The sequence below is a fragment of the Salmo salar genome, chromosome ssa10 (assembly GCF_905237065.1).
Source record: "Salmo salar chromosome ssa10, Ssal_v3.1, whole genome shotgun sequence".
Lineage (NCBI taxonomy): Eukaryota > Metazoa > Chordata > Actinopteri > Salmoniformes > Salmonidae > Salmo > Salmo salar.
The window spans coordinates 118,713,786-118,741,285 of NC_059451.1; the positions used below are offsets into that span (position 1 = coordinate 118,713,786).

At 46.9% G+C, this 27,500-nt stretch overlaps 1 protein-coding gene across 2 annotated transcripts in view; it reads right to left on the minus strand.

The window, feature by feature from the left end:
• Window positions 1-27,500, minus strand: part of LOC106561697 (cGMP-inhibited 3',5'-cyclic phosphodiesterase A) — a 222,721-nt gene that overhangs the window by 193,579 nt on the left and 1,642 nt on the right. The window lies entirely within an intron of this gene.

Here is a 27,500-nt window from a genome sequence, read left to right on the forward strand (position 1 = left end):
TGGCCTGGGAGGGAGGCTAGCTAACCAACCAGATGGCCTGGGAGGGAGGCTGGTTGGGAGGCTAGCTAACCAACCAGATGGCCTGGGAGGGAGGCTAGCTAACCAACCAGATGGCCTGGGAGGGAGGCTAGCTAACCAACCAGATGGCCTGGGAGGGAGGCTGGCTAACCAACCAGATGGCCTGGGAGGGAGGCTAGCTAACCAACCAGATGGCCTGGGAGGGAGGCTGGCTAACCAACCAGATGGCCTGGGAGGGAGGCTGGCTAACCAACCAGATGGCCTGGGAGGGAGGCTAGCTAACCAATCAGATGGCCTGGGAGGGAGGCTAGCTAACCAACCAGATGGCCTGGGAGGGAGGCTAGCTAACCAACCAGATGGCCTGGGAGGGAGGCTAGCTAACCAACCAGATGGCCTGGGAGGGAGACTGGCTAACCAACCAGATGGCCTGGGAGGGAGGCTAGCTAACCACCCCAGATGGGAGGGAGGCTAGCTAACCAAACAGATGGCATGGGAGGGAGGCTAGCTAACCAACCAGATGGCCTGGGAGGGAGGCTGGGTGGGAGGCTAGCTAACCAACCAGATGGCCTGGGAGGGAGGCTAGCTAACCAATCAGATGGCCTGGGTGGGAGGCTAGCTAACCACCCCAGATGGCCTGGGAGGGAGGCTGGCTAACCAACCAGATGGCCTGGGAGGGAGGCTGGCTAACCAACCAGATGGCCTGGGAGGGAGGCTAACTAACCACCCCAGATGGCCTGGGAGGGAGGCTAGCTAACCAACCAGATGGCCTGGGAGGGAGGCTAACTAACCACCCCAGATGGCCTGGGAGGGAGGCTAGCTAACCAACCAGATGGCCTGGGAGGGAGGCTGGCTAACCAACCAGATGGCCTGGGAGGGAGGCTGGCTAACCACCCAGATGGCCTGGGAGGGAGGCTAGCTAACCAATCAGATGGCCTGGGAGGGAAGCTAGCTAACCAACCAGATGGCCTGGGAGGGAGGCTAGCTAACCAACCAGATGGCCTGGGAGGGAGGCTGGCTAACCAACCAGATGGCCTGGGAGGGAGGCTAGCTAACCAACCAGATGGCCTGGGAGGGAGGCTAGCTAACCAACCAGATGGCCTGGGAGGGAGGCTGGCTAACCAACCAGATGGCCTGGGAGGGAGGCTGGCTAACCAACCAGATGGCCTGGGAGGGAGGCTAGCTAACCAACCAGATGGCCTGGGAGAGAGGCTAGCTAACCACCCCAGATGGCCTGGGAGGGAGGCTGGCTAACCAAACAGATGGCCTGGGAGGGAGGCTAGCTAACCAACCAGATGGCCTGGGTGGGAGGCTAGCTAACCAACCAGATGGCCTGGGAGGGAGGCTAGCTAACCACCCCAGATGGCCTGGGAGGGAGGCTAGCTAACCACCCCAGATGGCCTGGGAGGGAGGCTAGCTAACCAACCAGATGGCCTGGGAGGGAGGCTAGCTAACCACCCCAGATGGCCTGGGAGGGAGGCTAGCTAACCAACCAGATGGCCTTGTTAGGGAGGCTAGCTAACCAACCAGATGGCCTGGGAGGGAGGCTAGCTAACCAACCAGATGACCTGGGAGGGAGGCTAGCTAACCACCCCAGATGGCCTGGGAGGGAGGCTGGGTGGGAGGCTGGCTAACCAACCAGATGGCCTGGGAGGGAGGCTAGCTAACCAACCAGATGGCCTTGGAGGGAGGCTAGCTAACCACCCCAGATGGCCTGGGAGGGAGGCTAGCTAACCAACCAGATGGCCTGGGAGGGAGGCTGGCTAACCAACCAGATGGCCTGGGAGGGAGGCTGGCTAACCAACCAGATGGCCTGGGAGGGAGGCTGGCTAACCAACCAGATGGCCTGGGAGGGAGGCTGGCTAACCAACCAGATGGCCTGGGAGGGAGGCTGGCTAACCAACCAGATGGCCTGGGAGGGAGGCTGGCTAACCAACCAGATGGCCTGGGAGGGAGGCTAGCTAACCAACCAGATGGCCTGGGAGGGAGGCTGGCTAACCAACCAGATGGCCTGGGAGGGAGGCTAGCTAACCACCCCAGATGGCCTGGGAGGGAGGCTAGCTAACCAACCAGATGGCCTGGGAGGGAGGCTGGCTAACCAACCAGATGGCCTGGGAGGGAGGCTGGGAGGGAGGCTAGCTAACCAACCAGACGGCCTGGGAGGGAGGCTAGCTAACCAATCAGATGGCCTGGGAGGGAGGCTAGCTAATCAACCAGATGGCCTGGGAGGGAGGCTGGCTAACCAACCAGATGGCCTGGGAGGGAGGCTAGCTAACCAACCAGATGGCCTGGGAGGGAGGCTGGCTAACCAACCAGATGGCTTGGGAGGGAGGCTAGCTAACCACCCCAGATGGCCTGGGAGGGAGGCTAGCTAACCAACCAGATGGCCTGGGTGGGAGGCTGGCTAACCAACCAGATGGCCTGGGAGGGAGGCTGGGAGGGAGGCTAGCTAACCAACCAGACGGCCTGGGAGGGAGGCTAGCTAACCAATCAGATGGCCTGGGAGGGAGGCTAGCTAATCAACCAGATGGCCTGGGAGGGAGGCTGGCTAACCAACCAGATGGCCTGGGAGGGAGGCTAGCTAACCAACCAGATGGCCTGGGAGGGAGGCTGGCTAACCAACCAGATGGCCTGGGAGGGAGGCTGGCTAACCAACCAGATGGCCTGGGAGGGAGGCTGGCTAACCAACCAGATGGCCTGGGAGGGAGGCTAGCTAACCAACCAGATGGCCTGGGAGGGAGGCTAGCTAACCAACCAGATGGCCTGGGAGGGAGGCTAGCTAACCAATCAGATGGCCTGGGAGGGAGGCTAGCTAACCAATCAGATGGCCTGGGAGGGAGGCTAGCTAACCAACCAGATGGCCTGGGAGGGAGGCTAGCTACCTGCTACTGTCTCTGTTTGGCCATTAGACTTCATGCTATAAGTACTTCATAACACATTCATAATCCATACCTAACACATACATAACACATACAGATAAGTTTCAACCTGGCAGCACGTTGGTTGCTGGCCCGCTTCTCTAATCTCTAGGCTGTCTGCTGCCTCACACAAAGGTCAAAAAATTTTTCCCCTAGTGTGCACTGAACCATGGTCGGACCAAAGAGGTCTGTTCTGTGTCACCTACCTAACCATAACAGAACTGGCTGATGGGACTGGGACATAAGGAGAATAAGGTTCATTCACACAGTGTCTATGAACCAGGAAATAGATATCACACCACAGGTTGAGGTGAGAGGTCAGGGTTGACAGACTTCATCAGTAGCAGCACCAGCAGGGTGCCATATTTACCATATGTAAATACCATCCATACCAATGTTTGTGATGGTGAGTTAGTCGTTTTTTTTAACACATTCAGAAAGTTGTTACTTAACCCCCCCCCCCACACACACACACACACACACACACACACACACACACACACGCTGTCCACTCATTTGCTGTCTGAGGCCAGCTGCACACCTGGTAAAAGCAGAGGAAGGTGGTGTTGGCTCAGGGCCTTGTGGGTAGGCGTTCCGGGGAGGGTTGTGAACGAGAGAGAGAGAGAGAGAGGAGAGAGGAGAGAGAGAGAGAGAGAGAGAGAGAGAGGAGAGGGGAGAGAGAGAGAGAGAGAGAGAGAGAGAGAGGAGAGAGAGAGAGAGAGAGAGAGGAGAGAGAGAGAGAGAGAGAGAGAGAGAGAGAGAGAGAGAGAGAGAGGAGAGGAGAGGAAAGGAGAGAGAGGAGAGGAGATGAGAGGAAAGGAGAGAGAGGTGAATGAGACTGAGCTGTCCTTCACTCCTTCAGGCCGTCGCTGAACCTGCACATTCCCCAGTCCATTTAGCAGTAGAGGAAGTAAAGGAATGTCCTTCTGCATGTAAGAGATCACTGTCTTAAATGCAGACAGGTACACACACACACACACACACACACACACACACACACACACACACACACACACACACACACACACACACACACACACACACACACACACACACACACACACACACACACACACACACACACACACACACATAGGTACAGGTACTAGTCTGGTGGGGGATAGATCCCCTGCCTCCGCTCTCGAACCCCTGCCTGCACCATTTAGGGGAGTAAGAGTACCTAGGCCTGCTTTTTTCCCTGGCTACAAAACAAAACCTCACTTACAATCCCCATCCCTCCCTCCATCCATCCTCCCTCCTGCTCTCCCTCCATCCCTCCATCCATCCATCCTCCATCCATCCATCCATCCCTCCATCCTCCCTCCCTCCATCCATCCCTCCCTCCCTCCCTCCATCCCTCCCTCCCTCCCTGCATCCATCATCCATCCATCCCTCCCTCCATCCTCCATCCATCCATCCATACATCCTCCATCCATCCATTCATCCTCTATCAAAAACAAAACCTCACATGGCCTACTTTCAATCCCCATCCCTCCATCCATCCTTTCTCCCTCCCTCCCTCCATCCATCCACCCTCCCTCCATCCCTCCATCCATCCATCCATCTATCCCTTCATCCATCCTCTATCCATCCCTCCATCCCTCCATCTATCCATCCTCCATCCCTCCATCCATCCCTCCATCCATCCTCCATCCCTCCATCATCCCTCCATCCTTCCTCCATCCATCCATCCTTCCTCCATCCTCCATCCCTCCATCCATCATCCATCCATCCATCCATCCTCCATCCATCCATCCATCCTCCATCCCTCCATCCATCCATCCTTCCTCCATCCTCCATCCCTCCATCCATCATCCATCCATCCATCCATCATCCCTCCATCCCTCCAGCCCTCCATTTCCCCTTCCCTGCATTCCTCCATCCAAACCCACTACTCAGCACAGCCAACTAAACTACACCGTACGCTGTGGCTTGGTTTGGTTGTGATGGAGATAAAAACTGTGACGTGTATCGTCCAATCACACACAAGAAAGACACACTACCCACACTCTTATAAGAAAGTTCTCCAAAAGGCTTCTTCGGCTTTCCCCATAGGAGATCCCTTTTGGTTCCAGGTAGAACTGTTTTGGGTTCTCTGGGGAAAGGGTTCTACGTGGAACCCAATAGGGTTATATCTAAAACCAAAAAGGGTTCTTCAAAGGGTTCTTGTATGGGGACAACTGAAGAACCCTTTTAGGTTCTAGATAGCACCTTTTTTTAAAGAGTGCAACGTTGATATCTGCTTCCTCGCTCTCTCCAGATAGCCATGTTTTGAATTAGTTTATCAGTCAAAAAAACCCACACGCGACTGAGGCAAGAGAATGAGAGTCACACGTTCCAAAAAAACTCATTATCTACACGGCTTTGCATTTAAACACACAAACACAGACAATCGCAATGGTGGAAAGGGAGCAGTGTCCCAATGCGAAAATCAGTATCTAACTGTGTTATCAAAAGATAACGACTCTATAAAGTTAACTGTCCATCCAAAATACAATTCTATTACGGTGACTAAAATAGCGTAGTAAAAAAAATAGTTGACTGGAAACATTGTTTTTTTAAATGGCACTATTAATTTTGCTTGGATCGTTTTTACACAGGAAGTCATTATTATATATTTAAAGAATATCTTTATCATCCAAGTTAAGAAAGAATGTCCTGCTAGTTCTGCTGGTTGGGATAATATTTGTGTTCATGTCAGAGATTGGACAGCGCAGAGCTCTGACTGAGGAGGGTGGGGACTGTCGGCTAGAGGGGCTTTCATTGGCTATCATGCTGAGCAAAGGTGTCAATCAAGCACATGATCCAATCAGCACCAGAAATCATGCTCTGCCATCTCCTCCCACACACCACACGGCCCAATCAATGTGCTGCGGCTTCTTATCGAGTCGTTCCAGGAAAAACAAACCTATCTCAATTAGCTTGAGTGAAAACATTTTATTCTATAGTATTATCTTGAATCCTAACTCTCTCCATCGAATCGTGGCTTTTGGGAAATACGGTATATCACTTTTCTCTGGGTGAATGGCTTGGATAGCTAGGCTAGAGTGGGGAGGAGGGGTGGAGAAACAAACATCAAATGTGTGACAGCAGTCCTGATGCTGGACTCAGAGCAGGATGCATGGGACTCAAATTTCCTTACAAGCTGTGAAAAATGATCCAAAGTCCACACCTCGCTCTTCCTCTTCCTTCTAGAACCCTGGCTGAAACGCAGAAAACTGGCCTGGCCTGTCTGGTTCTATTAACACACACTGCCAGGACATCCCAGGGACTGAGGGAGGCCCAACTGAACTGCCTTCCGTTAAATACGCTCACGGCTCGGTTCATGCTGACCAGACCCGAACCGAACTCGGCTGGCTTTTCACATTTTCTGTTTCAGCACCGTTCCAACAACTATGGTGGATGAAATACGATATTATCACGATACTTAGGTGCCGAAACGATATGTGTTGCAATTCTCACGATTCTATGTATTGCAATTCGATTCTGAGATTTCATTGCGATTTGATGTTCCAAACATATTGCTCACTATACATCTGTTGCAGAGGAGCAGGAGAGAGCCTTGAGAAAACGAGTTTTGATCAGTCAGGGAAATAAAAGTGCTGAAAACATGTTGTCTCATTATTGAAGAAGAAGATGGAGAACAAGCTATAGGATGAAAAATACCTGAATTTTAGAGCAGGTGCAGCCAACTGGCACTAGCTAATGCTTGCCTACAGTTGCAAAAAATATATATATATATTTATTAAATATTTTTACTAATCGATATGTTGAGTCAAATATCTATATAATATCGTCCAAAAATAATATTATGATTTGTTAACTGTATCGATTTTTTCCCCTCTATCATTAATATAGTCCCATTAATTATTATCACTCTGAGATTCCCGAATCATAATGGCTTTTATGTTAATATGACGCCCATTGTGGTCGTTGGGGAGCGGGAGGGAGGAATGACCTATAGCAGTGTTGGGAATTGTTGGGAAACACTGCTACTTAGAGAGCTGATATATTCTGGCAGGCAATCCGTAAATCATAAATGGGGGAAAAAATGTGGTTTATTAAATCTCCACTGCAGTTCTTCTCCAGAGAAAAACAGTACCTGAGGACTGAGAACGGGCTTGCAGTCTGCAGTACGCAGAGCTTTGATTAGAAAGAGGAGGAGAGGAGGATAAGGGAAGAGAGGAGAGGAGAGGAGAGGAGAGGAGAGGAGAGGAGAGGAGAGGAGAGGAGAGGAGAGGAGAGGAGAGGAGAGGAGAGGAGAGGAGAGGAGAGGAGAGGAGAGGAGAGGAGGGGTTAGGCAAGACAGGCTTTAGAAAGTCTTGGAGGGCCGGGTCAGAAAAAAATGAAGGAATCCTCTCTTGCTCTATTTATTTTGTGAATAAACTGTTTTTATCTAGTGGCTATCAATCTGAAGGGCTTTATATAAGACACTTAGAGACTGTTGGTCTGGGAAAAACAAGGCATGTCGACCAGAATTCCGCCACCGTCCTCACACAAGTCTTATTAACATGACACCAATGTAAACACACAGCAGGTCAACACTGTCCAGTTGTGCCTTTTGGATTTGTAACACCCTTGCTCATCTTTACAATGAAAACATGGTCTGTTCTCAGTCATCTCACCTGAATACATTATATCATATTTTAAGTTCATGCCAAAATAGTAGAGGGATGTTAAAATGCTTCATTTCTCAGGCATCCCATCCTATCCCCATATGTTAGAAAAAAGGTTAGTGTGTGTGTGTGTGTGAGAGAGAGAGAGAGAGAGAGAGAGAGAGAGAGAAAGAGAAAAAGAGAGAGAGAGAGAGAGAGAGAGAGAGAGATGAGGAATAGTAGGGTCAGCCACTGCTGGCAATGTCATAAGAATCTCCCCTCCCCCCATAAAGGTCATAAATCATGTGCTATGGTCATACCCATAGAGTATGTAATGTAGGTCAAGTCACCAAAAGTGTAAACATTTAGTATGCATGGAAAGGGTCCACCTTGATGCTCATTGTAAAGCAATTTATTTTATTTAACCTTACTTTTAACATTGAGATTAAAAATCTATTTTATAAGAGAGCCCTGTACTCATTACAATAAAAACATAATTATAAAATAACATACACATGTATGTGTTTAAAACAATATAATTCACACACAACAAAACCAAAATAAACGCATTTAATAAAAGCAATCACAAAGGTCCATAATCACTAATTTAAACTGCCTGTGTGGCATCAGCACAACTAACTGCAGTGAACTCTGGGACAAAAAACACAACAAAAAACAGATATTTCCAAATCTGTGGAGACTGATGGGATTCTGTTGTTATCCATTCCTGAGAACGGGTTGGGTAACTTATGATTCTTCACTTAATTAATGAAGTTACATGTGAAGGGAGTTTCTGTAAGATTGCTTTATAAATAATTAAAAATGAACGCAGCTCTCTTCTTACAGACAGAGATGTCCATCCCACATTTTATACAGACTACAATGACGAGTCCTAAAACTGTCCCCTGTGATAAAAACGTATTGCGGAATGGTAGACTGCGTCCAAGGGTTTTAAAACAGAGGTTGCCGAATGCATGTAAACAACATCAGTAAAATCCAATACAGGGAGAAGCGTTGTTTGAACAATATTTCTCCTATTTTCAATAGAGGCATGATTTATTACGATATAAAAAAATCATCTTGGATCTTAGCTTCTTAGTCAGATGTTTTTATATATGTTATGAAGAACAACTTGTAACCCAGACACCCAGGTACTTATATTGAGAAACAAGCTCAATTTGGGCTCCATTTATAGTGCAAATATGCAGGTCCTCAGGGTCAACATGTCGTGACCTAGAGAACTGCATGAGCTTGGTTCTACTTGTATTTAACACTCATTTAAGATCTATAAGTGATTTCTGAATTGAATCAAAATCATGTTGAAGTTCACAAATGGCCTGCTGCAAGGTGGAACAGGAATACGAAACTGTGTAATATGCATAAAGATGGACAAGACCTATTTTTAAAATCTCTGTTTTTTTAAAGGCAGCATGTTTATCTACAATACAAACGAAAACATTTGAGAAGTGGTTCAGAGCCAACTCTGGGTCAGTTATAGATGCAATACAATCAGTCACCAAAATAAAGGCCACAAAAAAATGCATGTTCATTGAAATGTTTTAAATTGCGTATGTCCTTGACACATACAGTGGAACAGTGGTCACTAATACCCAAAGCAAATACGCCACTCCCAGCAAATGTCTCTGGAGTATTTTCAAATATGATTTCGTAGGGTCCTTTATGTTTGGACGAGTGGGTTTTGTAATCAGCTGGGTCAAATTTAGATGAGTACAAAAATAATTTAAACAGTCAGCATCCTGCAAGATTAAAATCTCCAGCGATCAACACCTCTGGGGTAGTAAAAATGGCAATTAAATCAGTGAGTTCGTTTAGTACACACTTCTTGGCAGAGGGTGGACGATAAATTCCTATAACTGTTATTTTTGAGTTTGAAGACTGAAGACTTAAACTGAAGACTTAAAGCCAACAATTCAAATAGTTTAGGACTGTTGGTAGCCTTTAACAGAAGATTGTTTGTGTAAATAGCAACACCACAACCTTTGCCTTTTCTAATAGGTATAATCCAATCTTTGAGTCTCCAGTTCTAAAATCTCAAAATAATCTGACTTGTACTGAAAATCTGAGTCATTTTTAAATGCAGAAAAGTTTTGACATTTGTAGTTCAAATGAATAATGTCAAGATCTGGGCCTCTCAGGCAGACCCTGATATTTTTTATTGTCTCTGAGACCTGGTTAACTGATAAAACCCTGGACTCTGAGGTTGCTATGGTTGATTACAATGTGTTTAGGGCTAAAAACCTTTCCAATGTTTGATAACACAGCCAGGAGCCATTTTCACCAAGGTGAATTCCGTCTTCCAGAAAGTAGCCAGGCCTATTCCAGAAGGAGTCAAAATTGACGACGAAGAACATGCCCAAGTCTTTGGTCAGACGCATTAACCACTGGTGAAGTGACCAAAGACGACTAAAATGCTCAATCCCACAACGATGAGGAGATAGAATTGGGTCGAGACAATTTTAGGTTCTGCTAATTTCTGAGCATTCTCCAAGAGCTGTAAGAAATTGTCTCTTAGCTTTACAGAGTTCACACGCATAATATCATTAGAACCAATATCCAACACAACTGTTTTTGGAGCAGGAATCTGTTTCTTGATGGTCGGCATGACTTCTGATAAATCCAATACCCTAGCTCCAGGAAAACAAAGTGTACGAGTATTTCGGACTTCCACCGATCTAACCATGGAGCGTTCCATAATAATGGTTGATGGGTGTTGTCCATTTTGAGCCGGAGCCCTCATGTCACGTCCTGACCAGTAAAGGGGTTATTTGTTCTTATAGTTTGGTCAGGACGTGGCAGGGGGTATTTGTTTTATGTGGTTCAGGGTGTGTTTGTGTATGTGTTCATGTAGAGGGGGTATTTGGTTTATATGGTCCGGGGTGGTTGTGTATGTAGAGGGGTATTTGATTTATGTATTCCGGGGTTTTGGGGTTATCGTTCTATGTTAGTTTATTTCTATGTTCTGTCTAGGCGTTTGTATTTCTATGTTTTGGTAATGGGGATCGGGGCCTTCAATTGGAGGCAGCTGTATATCGTTGCCTCTGATTGAAGGTCCTATATTTAGGAGTGTGTTTGTTTTGGGAATTGTGGGAGATTGTTTCTTGTTTTGCTGTGTGCCTGACGAGACTGTCTAGTTCGTTTGTTTTTTTGTATACGTTGTTTGTGTTTTTCCTTCTTCACAAATAAAAAGAAGATGATTATACATTTTCCCGCTGCGTTTTGGTCTCTACCCTACGACACCTGTGACACCTCAGCCTAACCCTAGCCCCACCAGGGGCTCCTCTAACTCACCCCTCACAAATGGCAGGAATAGCAGAGCCCACCGTAGACCCTGGTGATGTAGAAACCACATTAGACCCCGGCGATGCCATCACAAAGTTGGTAGATACAGAAGGATCCTCCGACGCTCCATAAGAAGATGGCGCTGGGACATCAGGCTCCAGAGCAGCGAAACTATTCGATGTCGGCACCCCATTCATGAATCCCGTCACCGCAGAGGGCTCAGAAGTGGAGGATGTCTCCCTTGACTTCTGCGATGAACGGCGACGTGTCTCCCTGTCAGGCCAGCCAGGTCCAGGAGAGGATCATCCCACAATTCAGCAACAAAGGTCCCGCCATCTCCATTCTCTGTCGGTGAGCGATCACTTCTGAGCAGTGGCCAGTCCACCGAAGATAACCTGCCCGAAGGTGAGACTCCCATCAGCCCAGTGCGAAACACGGCCCTCAACGTGGAGGAAAACGAAAAAAATCATATGTCTTGGCTTTCCCAGTAGCCTAATCAAATCAGCTATTTGTATGCCCAGCGTAGTGACTTCTTCTCTGTAGGCAATTGTTGCACTGACAGTCAGGGGGTTCGACTTCATCCCGGAACAGGATGAAGTATATACAACTCCTACAGCGTTGATAGCGCAACAAGTCCTCGATTTTTGTTTTTATTAGCTTGGTCTGGCTGGATCCCGGGACAGAGGGTAGCAGTCACAGCAACTGAGGCTAACGGCGTTGAGGGATGCAAAATCAAAATGTATATAAATCAAACACTGTCACAACTTTACAAAAGCAATATATTGAGGTCTCTCGTCTCTCATTCCAATGCATTTCCTTCTCCATCCACATTACTTTGTATGCATTCTTCACATGCGCGGTATAGCTAGCTCATCGTTTACAATAGGAAAAGTGAATGGGAAAAGAAGGTTGAAGTTTCTTCCCCTGTCTGTGTTTTAATTAAAGAAAAACAAATCAGATGTCAGGCTTGAAAATCCGTTTAGCCATTTTGGCACAGTGACTAAATACCCAAATCAGATGCAACTGGTTTCAAGTGGCCGAGAGACATCATGTGATCTCCTACTGCTATCTAGTGGACGAATTGGGAATCAGACAGAGGATGTACTTGCATCAATGGATATGTAGAGACTTCAGCTTTCTGCTCATATATATTTCATTCCTGTAAGACAAGAAATGAAGGTACGGCACGTTTCACATGCCCAAATGGGAATTTGTGCATGTTTGTAGTGCCACCGTTAGGTAAAAGACATGAGATTTTTTCCCTTCTGGAACAGTACTGGTGAAATATTTTTTTGTCTCAAACCTAAACTATTAGAATTTTAGCAACCAGGAAATGGCGGAGTGATTTCTGCATATTGCACCTTTAAAGTACAACATCACCACAAGAGTAAACAGTAATACATTTGATGTCCTGGCGTGCCTACGGCATAATACTACTATGAATTTATGTGTCAAACAAATCTTGTCCGAATCAGAATTGCCTTTATTCGCCAAATACATTTACGTGCAATGTTCCCTCTAATTTTCTTCAGTACTGAGCAAATTTCAGGTCTGCTGAGCGCAAACTTGAACATTGTGAAAATGATGTGCAACGTCCAGCGTGAACACTGAGGTTGTACCCCCTTTAAGTTACAGTTTTAACAGTGGCCAAGTAGGCTACTGTGGCTATTTGATCATAATGTAGGTCTACCATAGTGGCTTACCATAAAAAACAATGGAGAAAATGCATCCCTTAACCTTGAAAATAGCTATTCTAACATTCAGCCTACAGTAGCTGCCAATATGTGGGGTTACAGTGGCTTGTGAAAGTATTCACCCCCTTGGCATTTTTCCTATTTTGTTGCCTTACAACCTGGAATTAAAATAGATTTTTGAGGGGTTTGTATCATTTGATTTACACAACATGCCTACCACTTTGGAGATGCAACATATTTTGTTGGGTGAAACAAACAAGATATAAGACAAAAAAACTGATGACTTGAGAGTGCATAATTATTCACCCTGAACCCCCCCCCCCCCAAAGTCCGTAAGTCAATACTTTGTAGAGCCACCTTTTGCAGAAATTACAGCTGCAAGTCTGTTGGGGTATGTCTCTATAAGCTTGGCACATCTAGCCAATGGGATTTTTGCCCATTCTTCAAGGCAAAACTGCTCCAGCTCCTTCAAGTTGGATGGGTTCCTCTGGTGTACAGCAATCTTTAAGGCTTTGACTAGGCCATTCCAAGACATTTAAATGTTTCCCCTTAAACCACTTGAGTGTTGCTTTAGCAGTATGCTTAGGGCCATTGTCCTGCTGGAAGGTGAACCTCCATCCCAGTCTCAAAACTCTGGAAGACTGAAACAGGTTTCCCTCAAGAATTTCCCTGTATTTAGCACCATCCATAATTTCTTCAATTCTGACCAGTTTTAGGTTTGCGCCAGACATAGTGTTTTCTTTGATCTGACCATAGTACCTTCTTCCATGTGTCTGGGGAGTCTCCCACATGCCTTTTGGCAAACACCAAACGTGTTTGGTTATTTTATTCTTTAAGCAATGGCTTTTTCTGGCCACTCTTCTGTAAAGCCCAGCTCTGTGGAGTGTACGGCTTAAAGTGGTCCTATAGACAGATACTCCAATCTCCACTGTGGAGCTTTGCAGCTCCTTCAGGGTTATCTTTGGTATCTTTGTTGCCTTTCTGATCAATACCCTCCTTGCCTGGTCTCTGAGTTTTGGTGGGTGGCCATCTCTTGGCAGGTTTGTTGTGGTTCCATATTCTTTAAATTTTTTAATAATGGATTTAATGGTGCTCCGTAGGATGTTCAAAGTTTCGGATATTTTTTAATAACCCAACCCTGATCTGTACTTCTCCACATCTTTGTCCCTGACCTGTTTGGAAAACACCTTGAACTTCATGGTGCCGCTTGCTTGTTGGTTCACCTTGCTTAGTAGTGTACAGGCTCTGGGGCCTTTCAGAACAGGTGTATATATACTGAGATCATGTGACAGATCATGTGACACTTAGATTGCACATAGGTGGACTTTATTTAACTGACTGTGTGACTTCTGAAGGTAATTGGTGGCACCAGATCTTATTTAGGGGCTTCATAGCAAAGGGGTGAATACATATGCACCACTTTTCCATTTTTTTTTTAATTCTTAAAAAAAAATTGAAACAAGTTATTTTTCTGATTTCACTTCACCAATTTGGACTATTTTGTGTATGTCCATTACATGAAATCCAAATAAAAATCCATATAAATTACAGGTTGTAATGCAACAAAATAGGAAAAACGCCAAGGGGGATGAATACTTTTGCAAGGCGCTGTATAAGTAGGACTACATTCCATGAGACTTTTGAAAAAAAAACTTGCAGGGCTTGACATGAACCTTTTTATCCACTTGTCCTTCACACAAGGAGGTGACTGAACATCTTGTTGTGTTGTTTGATGCAAGAAATCACTTTACAAAATAAACTGCATTATTATTCCCATGCCAATTGGTGACTTAACTTATTCTAGTCTGACTCAAAATACAACACTGCCCCTTTAAGAAAAAAAATGAAAAAAAGACTTTACCTGATTCGATTTTCAAAGATGACTAGAAATGCATACCTTTTGTGCTCTTGTAGGAAGCAATCACGAACCCTAACTCTATTGCTGACTATAAATGATCTATAAGTGGGCTAATAACTAACTAACTAGCAAAGAATATGAACAAAATGTGCACACATGGCTACATGCAGCTTCCGCTTTGATCTCAAAACAAGCGCATCTACTCTTGACCACAGCTGTAAACACAGTGCAGTTCAAAGTAAATGGCACAGATCCATATATGGCAGTGGTCTATTTGCATATAGGCCTACTTCAACTCTGATTGTTTATGCCACACAGGCGGCTGAGTAGTGAGTGTCAATGCAACAGAATCCTACTTCGATGTGTTCTGCCTACAACAAAATATCTTGCATTGTTTGTTTTGTTTCGGTATGTTGCATTGAATGTGGCTAGTATTGCGTTGATTAGATCCCAATTGCGTCAACAAAGGGAAATATTGGTAGTGTTAACAGGGAAAACGTTAGAACAGTGGTCCGAGATCCACCACAGATTTTTTTTTTTAACATGACTTAAAAAGCGTAATCCTATGCAACATTAACCAATTAAAAACAGTGCTGTAGCAATGAGGTTTGTGCAGTACATTATCACTGCATATTGGCTTTGCTTGAATTGCCCTGCCAAAGCCTTGTTGTTCGGGCCATTTTTTTAAATTATATTTCAAAATTTGAGGTAGGCTATATGGTTATACCGGTAATAGAGCCGTTGTTGTATTACTTGTGAAGCACAGCTGAGTGAGCACACATTTAAATCATTTGCTTTTTATTTGTATTTTACTGGGGTGGTGGTGCCTGTATCTCATGGTCAGTGTCAGCGGAGGGAGAGAGCAGCAGACTGACTCCCTCTCCTCTCCTGTCCCTCTCCTCTCCTCTCCCTCCCCTCCCCTCTCCCTCTCTTCTCCCTCCCCTCTCCTCTCCCTCCCCTCTCCTCTCCCTCCCCTCTCCCTCCCCTCTCCTCTCCCTCTCCTCTCCTCTCCTCTCCTCTCCCTCCCCTCTCTATCCTCTCCCTCTCTTATCCCTCCCCTCTCCTCTCCCTCTCCTCTCCCTCCCCTCTCCTCTCCTCTCCCTCTCTTATCCCTCCCCTCTCCTCTCCCTATCCTCTCCCTCTCCTCTCCCTCCCCTCTCACTCTCCTCTCCCTCCCCTCTCCTCTCCTCTCCCTCCCCTCTCCTCTCCCTCTCTTATCCCTCCCCTCTCCTCTCCCTATCCTCTCCCTCCCCTCTCCTCTCCCTCCCCTCTCCCTCTCCTCCCCTATCCTCTCCCTCCCCTCCCCTATCCTCTCCCTCCCCTCCCCTCTCCCTCCCTCCCCCTCTCCTCTCCCTCTCCTCTCCCTCCCCAATCCCTCTCTTATCCCTCCCCTCTCCTCTCGCTCCACTCCCCCTCTCCTCTCCCTCTCCTCTCCCTCTCTTCTCCTCTCCTCTCCCCCTCCCTATCCTCTCCCTCTCTTCTCCCTCTCCTCCCCTCTCCCTCTCTTCTCCCTCTCCTCTCCCTCCCCTCTCCTCTCCTCTCCCTCTCTTATCCCTCCCCTCTCCTCTCCCTATCCTCTCCCTCCCCTCTCCTCTCCCTCTCCCTCTCCTCTCCCTCCCCTCTCCCTCCCCTCTCCCTCTCCCTCCTCTCCTCTCCCTCCCCTCCCCCTCTCCTCTCCCTCTCCCTCCCCAATCCCTCTCTTATCCCTCCCCTCTCCTCTCCCTCCCCTCCCCCTCTCCTCTCCCTCTCCTCTCCCTCTCTTCTCGCTCTCCTCTCCCTCCCCTCCCTATCCTCTCCCTCTCTTCTCCCTCTCCTCCCCTCTCCCTCTCTTCTCCCTCCCCTCTCCCTCTCCTCCCCTCCTCCTCTCCTCCCCTCTCCCTCTCCTCCCTCCCCCTCTCCTCTCCCTCTCTTCACCCTCTCCTCTCCCTCTCCTCTCCCTCTCCTCTCCCTCTCCTCCCCTCTCCTCTCCCTCCCCTCTCTATCCTCTCCCTCTCTTATCCCTCCCCTCTCCTCTCCCTCTCCTCTCCCTCCCCTCTCCTCTCCTCTCCCTCTCTTATCCCTCCCCTCTCCTCTCCCTATCCTCTCCCTCTCCTCTCCCTCCCCTCTCACTCTCCTCTCCCTCCCCTCTCCTCTCCTCTCCCTCTCCTCTCCCTCCCCTCTCCTCTCCCTCTCTTATCCCTCCCCTCTCCTCTCCCTATCCTCTCCCTCCCCTCTCCTCTCCCTCCCCTCTCCCTCTCCTCCCCTATCCTCTCCCTCCCCTCCCCTCTCCCTCCCCTCTCCTCTCCCTCCCCTCCCCTCTCCTCTCCCTCTCCTCTCCCTCCCCAATCCCTCTCTTATCCCTCCCCTCTCCTCTCGCTCCACTCCCCCTCTCCTCTCCCTCTCCTCTCCCTCTCTTCTCCTCTCCTCTCCCCCTCCCTATCCTCTCCCTCTCTTCTCCCTCTCCTCCCCTCTCCCTCTCTTCTCCCTCTCCTCTCCCTCCCCTCTCCTCTCCTCTCCCTCTCTTATCCCTCCCCTCTCCTCTCCCTATCCTCTCCCTCCCCTCTCCTCTCCCTCTCCCTCTCCTCTCCCTCCCCTCTCCCTCCCTCTCCCTCTCCCCCCTCTCCTCTCCCTCCCCTCCCCCTCTCCTCTCCCTCTCCCTCCCCAATCCCTCTCTTATCCCTCCCCTCTCCTCTCCCTCCCTCCCCCTCTCCTCTCCCTCTCCTCTCCCTCTCTTCTCGCTCTCCTCTCCCTCCCCTCCCTATCCTCTCCCTCTCTTCTCCCTCTCCTCCCCTCTCCCTCCCCTCTCCCTCTCCTCCCCTCCTCCTCTCCTCCCCTCTCCCTCTCCTCCCCTCCCCCTCTCCTCTCCCTCTCTTCACCCTCTCCTCTCCCTCCCCTCTCCCTCTCCTCTCCCTCTCCTCTCCCTCTCCTCTCCCTCTCCTCCCCTCTCCTCTCCCTCCCCTCTCACTCTCCTCTCCCTCCCCTCTCCTCTCCCTCTCCTCTCCCTCCCCTCTCCTCTCCCTCTCTTATCCCTCCCCTCTCCTCTCCCTATCCTCTCCCTCCCCTCTCCTCTCCCTCCCCTCTCCCTCTCCTCCCCTATCCTCTCCCTCCCCTCCCCTCTCCCTCCCCTCTCCCTCTCCTCCCCTCCTCCTCTCCCTCTCCTCCCTCTCCTCTCCTCTCCCTCCCCTCCCTATCCTCTCCCTCTCTTCTCCCTCTCCTCTCCTCCCCTCCCCCTCTCCTCTCCCTCTCCTCCCTCTCCTCCCCTCTCCCTCTCTTCTCCCTCTCCTCTCCCTCCCCTCTCCCTCTCCTCCCCTCCCCTCTCCTCTCCCTCTCTTCACCCTCTCCTCTCCCTCCCCTCTCCCTCTCCTCTCCCTCTCCTCTCCCTCTCCTCCCCTCTCCTCTCCCTCCCCTCTCACTCTCCTCTCCCTCCCCTCTCCTCTCCTCTCCCTCTCCTCTCCCTCCCCTCTCCTCTCCCTCTCTTATCCCTCCCCTCTCCTCTCCCTATCCTCTCCCTCCCCTCTCCTCTCCCTCTCCTCCCCTATCCTCTCCCTCCCCTCCCCTCTCCCTCCCCTCTCCTCTCCCTCCCCTCCCCCTCTCCTCTCCCTCTCCTCTCCCTCCCCAATCCCTCTCTTATCCCTCCCCTCTCCTCTCGCTCCACTCCCCCTCTCCTCTCCCTCTCCTCTCCCTCTCTTCTCCTCTCCTCTCCCCCTCCCTATCCTCTCCCTCTCTTCTCCCTCTCCTCCCCTCTCCCTCTCTTCTCCCTCTCCTCTCCCTCCCCTCTCCTCTCCTCTCCCTCTCTTATCCCTCCCCTCTCCTCTCCCTATCCTCTCCCTCCCCTCTCCTCTCCCTCTCCCTCTCCTCTCCCTCCCCTCTCCCTCCCTTCTCCCTCTCCCCCTCTCCTCTCCCTCCCCTCCCCCTCTCCTCTCCCTCTCCCTCCCCAATCCCTCTCTTATCCCTCCCCTCTCCTCTCCCTCCCCTCCCCCTCTCCTCTCCCTCTCTTCTCGCTCTCCTCTCCCTCCCCTCCCTATCCTCTCCCTCTCTTCTCCCTCTCCTCCCCTCTCCCTCTCTTCTCCCTCCCCTCTCCCTCTCCTCCCCTCCTCCTCTCCTCCCCTCTCCCTCTCTTCTCCCTCTCCTCTCCCTCCCCTCTCCCTCTCCTCCCCTCCTCCTCTCCCTCTCCTCCCTCTCCTCTCCTCTCCCTCCCCTCCCTATCCTCTCCCTCTCTTCTCCCTCTCCTCTCCTCCCCTCCCCCTCTCCTCTCCCTCTCCTCCCTCTCCTCCCCTCTCCCTCTCTTCTCCCTCTCCTCTCCCTCCCCTCTCCCTCTCCTCCCCTCCCCCTCTCCTCTCCCTCTCTTCACCCTCTCCTCTCCCTCCCCTCTCCCTCTCCCTCTCCTCTCCCTCTCCTCTCCTCTCCCTCTCCTCTCCCTCTCCTCCCCTCTCCTCTCCTCCCTCTCCTCCCCTCCCCCTCTCCTCCCTCTCCTCTCCCTCCCCTCCCTCTCTTCTCCCTCTCCTCTCCCTCCCCTCCCCTCCACTGACCTTAAAGGGACAGCAGCATCTTCCAGCTGATGGTGAAACTCCAGTTACATCGCATTATTTCTGACTCATGTTCACATTCATGTTGTTACTACTATGCACACATTCATGTTGTTACTACTATGAACACATTCATGTTGTTACTACTATGAACACATTCATGTTGTTACTACTATGAACACATTCATGTTGTTACTACTATGAACACATTCATGTTGTTACTACTATGAACACATTCATGTTGTTACTACTATGAACACATTCATGTTGTTACTACTATGAACACATTCATGTTGTTACTACTATGAACACATTCATGTTGTTACTACTATGAACACATTCATGTTGTTACTACTATGAACACATTCATGTTGTTACTACTATGAACACATTCATGTTGTTACTACTATGAACACATTCATGTTGTTACTACTATGAACACATTCATGTTGTTACTACTATGAACACATTCATGTTGTTACTACTATGAACAGAGAAAGTGAAATATTCCTCAATATTAAAAAACACCCAAGATAATAATAACAACAATGTAAGCCTATACACTTTCTTACTATTTCAATACTGCTGCAGTGCTTGTTGTAGCGATGAGTGGAAATAGGAAGAACGCGCATTTTATGGCTTATAAAAGTGTTGAATACAAAGTGTTGACAGTGCTGAGTGAGACCTTAAACATGAACAAGGCAGAGTTTGTACCTTCGGACACATGAAATGGTTAAAAATGGAAATAGTTCTCTTACCCGGCATGCAGGGCAGCTGAATCGGGTGCACCTACCAACAACAGCCCAAGATGAAAAATATTCTAAATAGAAACACAAGGCTTTATTGTTGGGGTTTTTACAGAAATGTTTAACGATTGACTAGGAATGGACATCGACCAGTATCGACCGGTTTGTGACAACTGCTCTAGAAAGTTGAATCAAGTTCAATCCCGTGTTTCTATTCCTGCCTGCAGCTTCCAGGGGGAGCTGCACAGTGGTCTCTGGGCTACTGCATGCCTGCAGCTTCCAGGGGGAGCTGCACAGTGGTCTCTGGGCTACTGCATGCCTGCAGCTTCCAGGGGGAGCTGCACAGTGGTCTCTGGGCTACTGCCTGCCAGTCCAGGGGGAGCTGCACAGTGGTCTCTGGGCTACTGCCTGCCAGTCCAGGGGGAGCTGCACAGTGGTCTCTGGGCTACTGCCTGCCAGTCCAGGGGGAGCTGCCACAGTGGTCTCTGGGCTACTACCTGCCAGTCCAGGGGGAGCTGCACAGTGGTCTCTGGGCTACTGCCTGCCACAGTGGTCTCTGGGCTACTGCCTGCCTGCAGCTTCCAGGGAACACTGTTGCATGTACAGAACTTTGACTCAGTTGGATTAGTGCTGCGACAGCTACAGAGTTAAAGACAGACAATAGACGAAAAATATGGACAAAATATATAGACCCAGAATTTACACAATCCACATACAGCATGTACACTATGAGAACTGAAGCTTAAAACTACATTAGAACTATATGTGTAGAGAAACAATTAAGATAAACATTGTAACAAGATGATGTGCAATGGGGGAAATACACTACATGACCAAAAGTATGTGGACACCTGCTCGTCGAATATGTCATTCTAAAATAATGGACATTAATATGGAGTTGGTCCTTCCTTTGCTGCTATAACAGCCTCCACTCTTCTGGGAAGGCTTTCCACTAGATGTTGGAACATTGCAGCAGGGACTTGCTTCCATTCAGCCACAAGAGCATGAGTGAGGTCGGGCACTGATGTTGGGCGATTAGGCCTGGCCAGTCAGTGTTTCAATTCATCCCAAAGGTGTTAGATGGAATTGAGGTCAGGGCTCTGTGCAGGCCAGTCAAGTTCTTCCACACCAATCTCGACAAACCATTTCTGTATGGACATCGCTGTAGCACAGGGGCCTTGTCATGCTGAAACATGAATGGGCCTTCCCCAAACTGTTGTCACAAAGTTGGAAGCACAGAATCGTCTAGAATGTCGTTGTATGCTGTAGCGTTAAGATTTCCCTTCACTGGAACAAAGGGGCTTAGCCCAAACCATGAAAAACAGCCCCAAACCACTAATCCTCCTCCACCAAACTTTACAGTTGGCACTATACACACGGACAGGTAGAGTTCTTCTGGCATTCGTCAAACCCAGATTCGTCCCTCGGACAACCAGATGGTGAAGCATGATTCATCACTCCAGAGAACGTGTTTCCACTGCTCCAGAGTACAATGGTGGCGAGCTTTATACCACTCCAGCCTACGCTTGGCATTGTGCATGGTGATCTTAGCCTTGTGTGCGGCTGTTCGGCCATGGAAACCAATTTCATGAAGCCCCCGACAAACAGTGAGTGTTGCAACCGAGGTAAGACGATTTTTACGTGCTACACGCTTCAGCACTCGGCAGTACCGTTCTGTGAGCTTGTGTGACCTACCACTTCATGGCTGAGCCGTTGTTGCTCCTATAAGTTTTTACTTCATAATAACAGCACATACAGTTGACTGGGGCAGCTTCAGCAGGCAAGAAATTTGACGAAAATGTCTTGTTGGAAAGGTGTCATCCTATGACAGTGCCATGTTGAAAGTCAGTGAGCTCTTCAGTACCAGCCGTTCTACTACCAATGTTTGTCTATGGAGATTGCATGGCTGTGTGCTCGATTTATACACCTGTCAGAAACGGGTGTGGCTGAAATAGCCGAATCCACTAATTTGAAGGAGTGTCACATACTTTTGGCCTTGTAGTGTATACTGTATATGTGCGAGTCAATGGGGGAAATACATATGCGAGAGTCAATCCGTGGCGGAGCACAAAGACAGTGCAAAGAGCAATGTGCAGTCTATGGATGAATAGTGTAAGCTGCATAGTCTATGGATGAACAGTACAGGGTCTATAGTCTATGGATGAACAGTACAGGGTCTATAGTCTATGGATGAACAGTACAGGGTCTATAGTCTATGGATGAACAGTACAGGGTCTATAGTCTATGGATGAACAGTACAGGGTCTATAGTCTATGGATGAACAGTACAGGGTCTATAGTCTATGGATGAATAGTACAGGGTCTATAGTCTATGGATAAATAGTACAGGGTCTATAGTCTATGGATGAATAGTACAGGGTCTATAGTCTATGGATGAACAGTACAGGGTCTATAGTCTATGGATGAACAGTACAGGGTCTATAGTCTATGGATAAACAGTACAGGGTCTATAGTCTATGGATGAACAGTACAGGGTCTATAGTCTATGGATGAACAGTACAGGGTCTATAGTCTATGGATGAACAGTACAGGGTCTATAGTCTATGGATGAACAGTACAGGGTCTATAGTCTATGGATGAATAGTACAGGGTCTATAGTCTATGGATGAACAGTACAGGGTCTATAGTCTATGGATGAACAGTACAGGGTCTATAGTCTATGGATGAACAGTACAGGGTCTATAGTCTATGGATGAACAGTACAGGGTCTATAGTCTATGGATGAACAGTACAGGGTCTATAGTCTATGGGTAAACAGTACAGGGTCTATAGTCTATGGGTTGGAAGATCAACGTGGACCAGGTGACCAGTTTGGTAAGGGCTACCGCGCGGAGGGAAAAAGCTGTTCAGGTGGTCAGAGGATTTGTTCGTGATTGACCTGGCGAGAGACTCTTATAATCTTCTCCTCTCCAGTGAATATTGCCATCCATTACCTTCCTTAGCTGACAGTGAGGAATCACTGAGTGGAATGGAGGAAGATGAAACTTCAAAGTCATCTGTATTATTTCGCAGAACCTTCGGCACATGACAACTAGCACCAGAAGAGAGGCAATTTTGTGAAACATTACATATTTATAAGTCTATTTCTAAGATTATTATAAAGGTTCATACATACATGCCAAATAACAAGTTATAAATCATTATACTGTATGTGCTTTCTCTTTGACAGTTATTTAACGTTACCCTTTCAGAAAACACTAGACATGAAATGACTGAATCAGAGTCATCCAACAAGCAGATCTTAGTTTGTATATAATCCTGTCAGTGTATGCCTACAACATCAATCAAACCCATCTGAATCCATTTTCTGCCTCATCGCTCATCATACAAAAACAAAGCATCCCCTCGCTGGCCACATTCCTCTAGGAGGAATATTCTGGAAATGTCTGGCTGTTTCCATTTTAAAAGATGAGACACACGAAACACTCGTATTGTACCCAATCAGTCAAGCAGATCAAATGGGCACATCTTTTCATAACTAGCCAGATCGTTTTAATGAACTTATCATAAGCAATAAGCACATTCTTGTAAAAGATCATGTGTTCTCAATAAGATAATAATAAGGTGAAAATAAGGTAATAATAAGGTGAAAATAAGGTAATAATAAGGTAATAATAAGGTGATAATAAGGTGATAATAAGGTAATAATAAGGTAATGATGAGGTGATGATATGGTAATAATAAGGTGATAATAAGGTGAAAATAAGGTAATAAGGTGATAATATGGCAATAATAAGGTAATGATAAGGTGATAATAAGGTAATGAAAAGGTAATAATAAGGTGATGATAAGGTACTAATACAGTGATAATAATGTCATAATAATGTAATTATAAGGTAATAATAGCTCAAATCATATCAATTATACCCTATTAGCACCACAGCTCTGCTCAGGAGAAGGCGGAAAGAAATGGGCAGACTGACTGGGACCGCAGAGCAGAACAAACAACCAAACTCTCCATCTGTAGCCAACCAACCTGGAGAGGAGAGGTTAGCCTGTATTTCATGTGGCTGACTGGCCATACATAGCCTATACCACCACAGCAGCCTGACATGTCCCTAACCTCGTCCCTCTTAACTGCTCCTGACCCAGGTCACAATGACACTCTTTGATACGAAAATGAGTGCATCTGACATGGCACCCTACTTCCTATAATAGTGCACTAATTTTGACCAGGGGAACCTATATAGGGAATATGGTGTCATGGGCCCTGGTAATTAGTGCACTACATAGGGAATAGGGTGCCATGGGCCCTGGTAATTAGTGCACTACATAGGGAATAGGGTGCAATGTGTTTATCATTGAGAAGCTCAGCATGTTCATTGGGGTCCTGTAAATACAGACCAAAGTAGAACACCCTCTAACCCTTGTGTGTGTGTGTGTGTGTGTGTGTGTGTGTGTGTGTGTGTGTGTGTGTGTGTGTGTGTGTGTGTGTGTGTGTGTGTGTGTGTGTGTGTGTGTGTGTGTGTGTGTGTGTGTGTGTGTGTGTGTGTGTGTGTGTGTGTGTGTGTGTGTGTGTGATTTCCTACAAGGATAGACCATTACATTCCACATTTTAATAAAACAACAGTTTTATGACAGTTTTTATGCATGTGCCCCATAAAAAGATGCACTGGTAGCCGAAACGCGTTTTACACTTGTAGCTTGTTAAATTTGTTTTTCTTATACGGACTAATGATTACACCATATATCAGCAAAATGCAGCCAAGTCTGCATCTACAGTGCATTCGGAAAATATTCAGACCCTTTGACTTTTTCCACATTTTGTTACATTACAGCCTTATTCTAAAATGTATTACAATTTTAGATTTTACTCATCAATCTACACACAATACCCTATAAGGACAAAATGAAAACAGGTTTTAGAAATTTTTGCAAATGTATAAAAAAAACTAAACCAGAAATACCTTCTTTACATAAGTACTCAGAGCCTTTGCTATGAGACTCAGGACCTCAGACTGGGGCGAAGGTTCACCTTCCAACGACCCTAAGCACACAGCCAAGACAATGCAGGAGTGGCTTCGGGACAGGTCTCTGAATGTCCTTGATTGGCCCAGCCAGAGGCCGGACTTGAACCCGATCGAACATCTCTGGAGAGACCTGAAAATATCTGTGCAGCGACGCTCCCTATCTAACCTGACAGAGCTTGAGAGGATCTGCAGAGAAGAATGGGAGAAACTCCCCAAATACCGGTGTGCCAAGCTTGTAGCATCATACCCAAGAAGACTCGAGGCTGTAATCTTTGGCAAAAGTGCTTCAACAAAGTACTGAGTAAAGGGTCTTAATACTTACGTAAAATTGATATTTCAATGTATTTATTTTTTATAAATTAGCAAAAATGTCTAAAAACCTGTTTTTGTTTTGTCATTATGGGGTATTGTGTGTAGATTGATGAGGGGAAATACAATTTAATCAATTTTAGAATAAGGCTGTAATGTAAAAACAAAATGTGGGAAAAGTCAAAGGGACTGAATACTTTCTGAATGCACTGTACGTTGTAAACTTTCATTCATAGGTGGTACTGTAGAAACTTCATGAAAGGTATAGAGAAAATTCGAGTATCATTCATGTAATGTAATAGGCTAAACCTGTCGATGGTACATTGAGCTGTGTGAATATGAACAACAGTCATCCGATATGCGCTAATAGAAATAAGGCCATGCTTATAAAAAAAATCTAATCGTCCTTAAACGGCACTGACCGCCACTGATTTCTAACCAATTCAAAATGGAGTTGAAATTGCGGAATTAAATTGGCTACATGAGCAGGAGTAGGCTATAATGATCAACCAATAGGTAGGCAGTTGTTTCATATGAATGGTGTTGTTGTAGACATTGGACGGGGAGCGCAAAAAAACAGCCTCAATTAATCCTGCTACTCTAATTTAGCTGGCTAATTTAGCTGGCTACTGTAGCACGCTAGCTTCTTTACAACGAGTTGATGCAGTGGTCGCTGTGAATCATCCAGGTGGATGCTATACATTGGTGGTGGATGAGGTCAGTTTCCACCTACTATGTAAAACTTTCAGTGCCTCAGTTGGTAGAAAAGCGCTATATAAATCCAATCAATGATTATGAGGCACTACCAGATGGTATGATAGACCTATGGCAGCAACAAGTTTGTCTAATTAGAGGGAGTCGGTTTGGCACATAGACCGTCACAGACGTCGGCCTCTGCTCTTCTCTACCCCCCCCACCCTTCTGATGAAACCAGCAGAGCGCAGCGCACCGGCTTTCTCTGGAGTCGCAAGAGCAAGTCTCCATTGAAGTTAAGTTTGAACGACAACAACATTTTAATAATACAAAACATGTACTTCGACTATTCCGAAAACACTGATATCATATTCGAACACTGATATAGTTTCAAATTTTACCTTTATTTATTTACAATGACGGCCTAGGAACAGTGGGTTAACTGCCTTGTTCAGGGACCCAACGACAGATTTTTACTTTGTCAGATCGGGGACTTGAACTTGCAACCTTTCGGTTACTAGTCCAACGGTCTAACCACTAGGCTACCCTGCCAATGCCCACCCCCTACTAAAGAATACATGAAACACCTCTATTTTGACATTAAGTCGAAGTGGATGATAGTGGTTTCATTAACAATACCATACATCTGTAAATTATTTATAGTTTTGTCTTAAATTAATTATAAGTTGCCATCAGGACATATTTAGTGATGAGATGAACCAATAACATCCACATCGTACCTATAGCTACTTCCATTAAAACTAAAATAAAATTGCACATTGATAGACTACTCAGAGCTAGAGAGAAAGAGAGAGAGAGAGAGAGAGAGAGAGAGAGAGAGAGAGAGAGAGAGAGAGAGAGAGAGAGGGAGAGAGAGAGGAGAGAGAGAGAGAGAGAGAGAGAGAGAGAGAGAGAGAGAGAGAGAGAGAGCACCAAATTAATCCTGATATATTGTGTTGTACTTAGATCCTTCAATAGCTTCATGTCACTGAAACAAATATCGGAGGAAAAAACCACACTGGAAAATGAAAACTGAGGAAATTACATAGAAATGTACCAATTTATGACTGAAAATAAATCAAAAATTCAGACCATTATTGGGGTATATTCTCTGATGAAGCACTCTGTAGGAGATCAATCAAAATGTTCAAAATATACTGTACTACAGAGATATGGCAACGTTAAATTACACAACAGCAACCACTTGAGAGTTAGTATCCACTGTTAAGAGTTGTGTTATTACTGAATGGTTATGATGGAGGAATATGACTAGCAAGCGCTCTTCAGAATAATAGCAGTCCAGATATCAATCTCAAAACAAACATACTCAAAACGCACCGAACATTTAAAAAAAAAAATATATATATATATATACACAAAATGTATCATCAAATGGACTATTATCAAGCAAAGAAGAAGCACTGGTATTTTCTAAGTATAATTTCAATAGAAAAATGACTAAATGATAATAACAGTATGATGTATTTCATATTAATAATAATAGTATTAGTATCATCACTATAGTCCTTACTATTACTATCCTCGTTGCTGATAACGTCAATAGTAGGCCTGTCATACAGGCAGGGGCGGTTCTGGGGGGGGGCAGTGCCCCTGTGACAACTATTTTGGACCCCCTTGCGGCCCCCCTAAATGTGGAGTATGAAATAATTTTTATATAACAAATTTTTGCTATCGTTCTTTTTTTACATCCGTTATTAGACAGTGGCAACGCGGAACACTAATGATTATGAACATGGTCTTTTGCCTGCTAATGCCTGCAATTCAGTGAAGAAAACGATATGACAACAATAACGTCTAATGTAACTGGCCCCTCTAACAGTACAACTGGCCCCAGCTTGGCCTCCCCAGTTGAAATG